Genomic DNA, 9166 nt, shown 5'->3' on the forward strand with positions numbered 1-9166 from the left:
GATGAATTGCATGACATGAGAGGGAATGTTGTTAAGGGAGGCTTTAGCCTGCACAGTTCTACCAGTCATGTTGAGGAATCTGGTTTTCCACCTAAACAACTTATTATTCATATTGTCAATGAGGAATTGGAAATCATTGTTGACAAGACTTTTTTGGAAGATGGAAAAGCCAAGATAGTTACAAAAGACGTGCTGGATTTCATGTTTAGAACATTGGGGCAGTTGGTAGCATTCTCTTTGGAAAAATTAGAAGAAAAGATGACCTTAGATTTTCTAACGTTAATGCTTTGTCTAGAATGAATGCAAAAGTCATTCAGAATATTGATGATGGTGGCGGAGTTCAGATTGTCTGCCCAAGAAAAAAAGGGTGAGGTCAGTAGCAAAGAAGAGGTGGGGATGTTTAGGGCCTCTTTGGGTGATCTTGATAGGGTACAAGCATTTGGGATTCACCTTCATCTCCATGCAATGGATGAAAAGGTAGGGGATAATGGGTTTCCTTGCCTTATCCCCCTAGTTGGGTTTAGAGACTTAGTTTTTTCCCATTAACGGAGATGCAGATAGAGCTACTGCTAACACACGACATGATGAGTTCAGTCAAGCCAGGAGCGAAGTTGAAGAATATGAAGGTGTCCCTGGTGAAATACCATTCAATCTTATCAAAAGCTTTCTCTAGGTCAATCATAAGGATCATGTTGTCTTACTTTCCTATCATTTTTATTTTTTCTGAAATAAGAGACATATTTAGACAATGATGGTATTTACAATGGCCCTTCTTTTTGAAAGGAAGTTCTCTTGATTAGGGACAATGATGGAGTTGAAGAGAGGTTTGATTATGAGAACAATGATCTATAGTTTCTGAGAGAAGTTGGATCCTGGCATTTGGGAATGAGGACTAGGAGGGTTTGTTTATAAGCTCAGGCATCCTGTGGTTAGATAACACATCTTTGCATAATCTGAAAGTCTTGGTACCAACCAACTTTATTTTATCTTTGGTAGAAAATGGGATGGAGTCCATCAGGCCCTAGAGCTTTAAGGGGGCTAAAAACATAATAGCTAGAGAGATCTCTACATTACTAAGAGTCAGGTCAAGCAAGAGGTTGTCCTTATTGGAAATGATGTTGGTGTTGTTGGGATTACGGCTAGCAGTAACGAGGAGTGGAGAAGCTGGTGGAGAACAGGGAGGAGAAAAAGGAGTAAACATGGGAAGAGATATATTGTTATACTCTAACAATTACCAAAATACCCCTAGAGAATAATGTGCATGCATAACGTATCTTTCCTAACTTTTTTTGCCAATTCAAGGCCGGAATATCAAACAGGAGAAAAATCATGTAGGACAGTGGACTTGGTTGAATTTTAGGCCAATCGGATAAAATAATAATTTTTTGGGATAAAATTATAATTCTACAAAATTGCGCAACCAGTCCGCGTTGCGGACTTGGTCAATTTTAGTTTAATTTTTATCATAGAAGATGTTTGAAAAAATTTGCTTTGTGAGGGAACCATTTGGCGTCACAGACCTGATTCCCCCACAGGCCAATTTTTCCTACTCGATGTTATTTTTAAAAAGGGGCATTGCGGTCTTTTTTCACCCATCCTATACTTGACGCACATCATTTTGAAGTTGTTTTCAACCCTATATCAATTCCTAAGTGTAATTTTTCTATCAATTACACTCTTATACTTTAAGAACTAGGACTAAGGAGAAAAGAGAAGGCTAGGGTTCAGAGAAGCAAGTTGAATCTTCAGCGTTTAATTATTCAATCTTCGTTCTAGGTATGTAAGGCTAAACTAAAGCAGGGACCTTGTTCTTTCATGTTCTCTATGATTGTGATAGGTTAATTTGTGAATGAATTGAGTCCCCATGATTGTGTTTCTTGAGAATTTCCTTAAATTTAACATATTTTACATAATTTTGTGTAATTGATGTTTTCCACAAACTTGTTTCTTGAACAAATGATTTGAACTTCTTTTTACATAAACCCTAATAGTATTTTGACTAATATTAGATGTATATGCCTAAGTATTGAGTCTAGAGCCTTGAACTTGTGAATGCATGATTGCGATTGGGATGTGAGCATGATGATAGTCTTGATGAAACTTGATAGTCCTTTGTATCTTTATGATTGAACCCAAGTGAATGGTCTCAACTGAATGTTGTCATAACTGATTGTCCAAACAACTCTTGAAAGATGTGATTGGGATCAATTGGATAGTATGATGGATTGAGAGGTTTGATTGTGGTTGAATTGATCAATTGATTAGAGTCCAATGTGACTAGATGGAATGACTTGTATAAACTGATTGATTTGAGTCATATGAGCATATTCAGTCTTGGGAGGAGTATTAAGCACCGATTTATGTAAAAGTATAGTTCCAACTCAAATCCCATGAACTACGTAGTTAGCATAGAATAGAGGGTTATACCTCTTAGGTCCCAAAATGATTGACTTTGATTAATTGTGGATTCAATGATAGTGATTCATCATTTACCCTGGCAAAGTATTGAACAGGTGTGGCAACAATACCGCTTTGTTGTACATCATCGGCTCATAGGTGATGGTTGTTGGTTAGTGAAGCTCCCATATAGGTGTTGATAGTACTCTGATTTGATTTGATTGGATCAAATTGTATATGATTGGTCTCGGTCTGAACCTTACTTTTTCTTTAGACTTATGACATCTTAACTAAGTTCATTTCTTTTGAGTTGAGTCCATTGTGTTGATTGTGAAGATTGAGGCAAGTGTTGTTGACTGGTTCTCCTTCCTGCTATTTTACATACTCATACATTCCATGTACTGACGCCTTTGGCCTGCATCATTTCATAATGCAGGTACAGGTTCTAGAGATCATCAACAGGCACTCTGTTGAAGATCTATTTCTCTTTTTTGACAGTGGTGAGACCTCCTTACTTTCGGAGAAATCATGGTTATTTCATTTTCTTTTTGGTATCTTCTTTGGGGTAGCTGTGGGCTTGTCATTGGCACCACTTAGATAGTTAATAGACGCTTCATAGACTAGATTGTTGATGTGTCAATTGGATATTGTCTTTTTGCTAGTTTCATTCATACTAGTCTTGTTGATTGGATTAGATGGATTGTTAGCCTTTGGCCTTATTTTATAATTTATCTATTTGATTATCATGTTAAGTTTTCCTCTGATAGAATGTTGATTGAATGAGTATTTCAAAAGGCCAAGTAGTTCACTTGAGGACTAGCAATAGTCTCTAAGTGTCGTCCACATCTAGAGTACCCTCCTAGAGCATGACATATATTCTTTGTTTTGAAGAGTTTGGCCCAACTAATTTAAATACTACATATCTTGTTTCTCCTTCTCCTATTAATGGGGAGATATGGAAGAACCTAGTATTGTCATCACCTTGACTGAGCTACTTAATCCTAGACTAAGTTATCAAAAAATCTTCCTCAAATTTTAGGTGAGTGTCATATTCCTCCAGTAGTTCTGTTTCAGGGTTTTGGAGAAATGTATTGTTGTGAGAATTGGAGGAGTTTTGGATTCCCTTAAGTCAATTTTGCAAAAGATATCTTTGTTCCACTTGGAGGCTTCATATTGGAATAGAGTTATGGCTCTAGGGAGGTCTGCAGAGTTTTCAAAACAGTAATGGACAATGTTCCTAAAACTAGTCCACACCACATGGGTTCCAGTCTAAAGGTTTTTTTATAATTGTTGGCTTGGGGGTGGTAAGGTTGACCATTATGGGATAATGGTTAGACTTGGTTCTGGGGAGGTGGGCAATAATGGATTGGGGGAATCTAATGACCCAAAAATTATTAGCCACTCACCTATCCAATCTTTCTAGGATAATTATCTTCCTATTCTTGTACCTCTTGATGGTACGGGTGTACTTACAACCTTTAAACCCTAGGTCTATCATGTTGCAACTATCTAGACACTTTTTAAAGAGTCTAGCTCTATAGTTATTGATTTATTTCCTACCATGCTTTTCACTTTCTTTTAGAATTTCATTGAAATTACCTTCTACCAATCATTCCCCTTTGACATTTTTAGAGAAAGCATTGAGTTCATCCCAAAGCCTAGATCTAGTAGAAAAGTCATTACTAGCATAAATGGCAGTAAACATCCAAGGATTAGGTTATGGGATTACTTGAACCATGGTGTGGATACTCTAGGAGGTGATAGAGATTTTTTCCATTTGAGGTACTCCTTCTTCCACATGATGACCATGCATACCACGAGATGGGCTCTCGATAGGGAATTGAATGTGGGACTCATAGAAGAAGACTTCAGTTAGCTTTTTGTGTTCAACCATCCTTGTTTCTAAAGGGACCAACATTGAGGGTTTGTGGATGTTAACCTTAGTATCGCAGTGTCTCCTAAAGTTAGCACTGTTGGCCCTTCTAACATTCCAAATCATAAAATTCATCAGGGATGGTGGGGATGGTGATTGATTCATGGGCCTCTTTCATTTTTTCACCTAGGGAGACCTAAGTAGATCGATCAATGGTTTTAGACTGAAGTCTACTGGACAGTTTTCTCTCTCACTCCTTAGCTTCAGAAAAAATAGTGCCAGATCCTTTAAGCAGAAGATAACAAAGGCCTCTCTTATGAGGTCCTTGAGCTCTTTGTTTTTGGGTTTTTCCAATATGATGGCCTAAGTTTTTTTCTCCCCAACGAAGGCAAAGAGGAATTATCATTTTTGTGTCTACTCTTTCCTCTTTCCTCTTTAATGCTTCACCCATTTGGGGATCTATAGGGAGAGGGTTCAACTGAGATAGAGGGGTGAATGACGGATTCATGATTTTTGCAGATGAGGGGTTCATTGGAAAGAAGGGGGTGTTCTGGAAGGTTTGTGCCATTAGAAAGTTCAGTGCTGGCATCGTAAGAGGGCTCTGAGAACCCATTAGCTATGCCTGAAGCAGGGTCTGGGACCAAACAAGATGCCTAAGATTGTCTATGGTGTGATTGAGACCTTCATTGACTGCATATGTCAAGTATGTAGGATCATGGATTAAGAGAGTGATCAGCATTTCCCCTATTTTGATTTGAAAAGAGAGTGACTTTCCTTGTATTTCCAACTCCAACCAAGACTCCGGCATGTGGTCCAAAGCTTGTGATTCTATTACCAAGATGAATGGTGAGTTTTCCATCATTTTGGGTGGATGTATTGGTAGCATCTTCTTGAGTTGGAGTAGCAGAACAAGTAATAGACATGTGATTAGTGGAGGATTGGTTTCCATTACTTATAGAGAGAGAGAGATGGAGGAGTAAATTGAAATGACGTTAGTGGTCATTTCATTAGGATCAAAGCGATGATTGCTATTTTCAAAGCAGAGTTTACTCTGGTAAATTCTTGAAGGAAGTGTTTTCCATAGGAGATGAGGAGTGAGTATCACTCTTAGTGAGAAAGTAGTTACTCTCCGTGGGTCCCTAGCCATAAATGGCGTTCTCAAGAAAGAGGGAGTGAGATCTCACTTGAGATATGGTGGCCAGAGATTTCTCTGCATTGGGAAGCTTTTTACAAAAAGCATGTTTAGTCCCATTAATGAGGATGGTTGGGGAGACTAGGGAAGGGGACCCACGGGCTAAATCTCCATTAATGAGCAAACTAAAAGCTTTCTCATCTTTTTCTTTTCATTTTCCTTTTTTTTTCTTTTCTTTGTTATCACTACTGTTCAGAATGGGGTTGGGGATGGGATTAGAAGTAGAGAAGGAATGTCGATTGAATAAAGTAAACTTAGTGGAATTTTTGATAGGGAACTTACCTGGGTCGGAGTACATTATTTTTATTGTTCTTACTTGTGAGGCAATCTGGGGATTAGTTTCTCGTCTTTCTATTTTTCCCATGCTCGGAGGTGGTGGTTTCTTTCTTCTAGGAAAGGACATTGTTTTCCACCTTTCTTCCATTAGTGGTTCTTTAGAGGTAGATGAGGTTTGGCTACTCTTGATAGGGGTAGGGGAATCTAAACAGTTTCTTAGAATATGCCCCAATTTACCACATGTACACTATATGTTTTTCCCCTCGTAGATGACCTTCTCAGTGTGGTTCTCTATTTGGATTGTATTTCTCAAAGGGAAATTTAGGGGAACTTGTATAAAGATTCTTGCATACCTGCCTCTCAAAGTTGAACAGGTGCAGGTATCAATCTTTAGGAGCTTTCCCAGTTTCCTTCCTATTTTTTCTAGGAAACTCTTGTCATAGAATTTTGTAGGCAATTGTGGTAGCCTAGCCCAAATGACAGTGTGTGTTACTGTTGCTACTTCAGGGAATAAATTGGGTTTCTATCTTCTCACTGATAAGAAGTTGTCTACTAAAAACCAGAGGCCTTCATTTAGAGCTTTGCTCATATTACATTCTTGACTGAATTTCGCAATGTAGAAATCCCACCCTAGGTCTATCAAGACGAGTGGTTCAGTAGGATTCCACATTTCAGTCAGTTTATTTTTCAGATAGACATGGGTCATCTTCCTCCCAACTAGTTTCGCTATTAGGGAGTTCTTCCAAGGATTCTAAATTCTATTCTTTTCTTCTTGAGATAGAAGGATGGATTCAATAGACTGATTCGGGTCCTTTTCGTTGATATGAATATCCAACGAGTAGGAGAGCTTTACCTATTTCCCCTCTTTTAGCAGGACCTCTTTAAAGGTATTAGTTGTCCGTCCATCCTCCACTTCGTCCATTAGAGAATCAGGTGGGTCAGGTAGCTTGGGGAATGGAATATTGTTGTTTATGTTGGGGGGCATGGAGGTTTTCTTTGAAGACTGTTTAGTTTCAGAGAGAGAATTAAGATTATCTTTTTTCCGTTGTTGTGGAATAGGAATATGTTAATAAGTAACATTGTTATTATTACATATGGGAGAAGGAACGACAAAGAAAGAAGATGATGCTACTATTTATGGAACTTGGACCATCGATTACGTACTTGGAAAGATTAAAGTGGTCAATAACTTGTATTAGTTTGGCCTAGCGTAATTTAACATGTACATGGCTAGCTCAACTTTTACTACGAGTCTATGACATTGAACTTGGACTAATAGCTACATGTGGATTGGATCGATCATGATGATAAAATATGTAAGCAAATAATGACATAAATAAGAAATAAGCTAAGACATGTTGAAAAATTTTAATTAGATTAAGCAAATGTAGCCTGTGTTGGCCTAATTCCAATTTACAAGATTAATTTTCTGATAAACGAAAATTTAAAGTCGGGTGTGGGTGGGGGCTTGTTGAACTAAGAAAATACATACTCTCATTAAAAGAACATTCACCATTTCAATATCCCATTAGAGCAATTATGAAATTTATGAGAAAGAGTGCATAGACTTGGGAGCATTAGAAGGGAAATGGCCAAATCCATCGCTGACCCCTTAAAGTTGGCACCAACTTTCACTTAGACATTTCAACCGGGCGATGTTCACTTTAGACACCTCATGTAGAGGCCCGCTGTGTCATTTTGATACTTTTTTGACAATAAGCAAAACACTGAATGAGAGTGTAATACACTCGTTGATGACGTGGCAAACAACCAATTAAATAATTACATGTGTTATTTTAAGTTTAAAATTATTTTAAAATTCACTTAGTAAATAAAATAAAAATATTATTCTAAAAAAATCAATTGCAACCCCCCCCCCCCCCGCCCCTCCCCGCCCCAATGGTAGTTGTCTTCTCCACTACACCCAATAATTTTCTTTATTTTTTTCTTAATCTTCTTTTTACAGTTGTTTCAGAGCTTTTTTTTCTTTCTATTTTGATGTTGTTTAGAGAGAAAAAGAGAGGGGGAGGAGGGAGGGAGAGAAAGAAAGAAAATATATAAAATATGAGTATTGGTATTCATTTTTTCCGGCGAAAAAGGTGGAGAGCAGTGATGGTACCTTACCCTCCTTTTTCATCGGAAATCATCTGTTTTTATTACACTCAAAAATCTCTTTTGTGCTTTTTTTAAAAAAAAATCTTTTCTTTTACTTTTCATAGCTATTCCTTTTCTTTCTTTTAGTGTTATTTAGTGGGAAGAAAAGAGTGAGAGGAAGAAATAAAGAGAGAAGAAATATGAAATATGGGTGTTGATATCCATTTTTCCGGCGAAAAATGTGGAGGGAGGTGATGGTAGATTTAGAAAAGCAATACAATGAAGAAGAAAAAAATGGCTTGAAAACGGATTTGAATAAAAAATTCGACCTCCATTGAGGGAGTTTAAGCTTGGAAAAATGGTGGAAGGTGGTGCCTTGAGAAATGGAGAAGAAGAAGAGAAAATAAAATAAAAAATGGCTAAATAAAGTCTTTCACGCGTTATTGTTGAGTGTATCACACTCACTTTGCCATGTCAGCAAAAAGTGTCAAAATGACACAGCGGACCCCTACATGAGGTGTCTAAAGTGAACATCGCCCGGTTAAAATGTTTAAGTGAAAGTTGGTGCCAACTTTAAGGGGTCACCGATGGGTTTGGCCGAAGGGAAATAGATAGACAGCTTGTATATGGCCTCCTACAACATCACATTTAACTTTTACCAAGAAAATTTGATAGGTAGGAAGGCTGGCATTGGCCTAATGACCAAACAAATGTGTTGTACCACTTTAACTCAAATTTCAATTCAGTTTTGTACAATGATTGGGTAGCTTGTGAAATCAGTTCAATTTAGTCAACTTTTAAATTCTGTTTTGTATGATGAACAAGTTTGTGCAATCGATCAAAATTTAAATTTATTGGAGCCTATTACCCTAGATGATATGGAGGACTATCCTTTTTGCATCCTGTGGAATATTTGGCTTGAAAGAAATAAAAATGTTTTGAAGGAGAGAAACAACATGTACATTCTAACATCAAGATAATTTATTGTTGTAAAGTCTTGTACTAGCACTATAAAATACTCTCTCTTGGTTTGGATAAAACAACGGACACTATCACTTACCTGGCTTCTGTGGTGGTACGTCATTTTTTAAGTATCTTTTTCTGAACTTCAGCTTCAAATATATTAACTGTATCATCTTTTCAATTTAAAGTCAAATAAACCTGTTTACAATTTTACTCTTTCGAAAGGTAACTGCTGCAGGCAAATCCACATTTTGATCCAAATGCCCATTTAGATATAGATATATATAGTAATAAATGTGGCAATTCACTACAATGGCAACTTGGAAGGCTAACCTTTTAATAAGTGATGTGATGACAATACTTTTTCAAAA

Source organism: Solanum dulcamara, chromosome 6 (genome assembly GCF_947179165.1).
Source record: "Solanum dulcamara chromosome 6, daSolDulc1.2, whole genome shotgun sequence".
NCBI classification, from domain to species: Eukaryota; Viridiplantae; Streptophyta; class Magnoliopsida; order Solanales; family Solanaceae; genus Solanum; species Solanum dulcamara.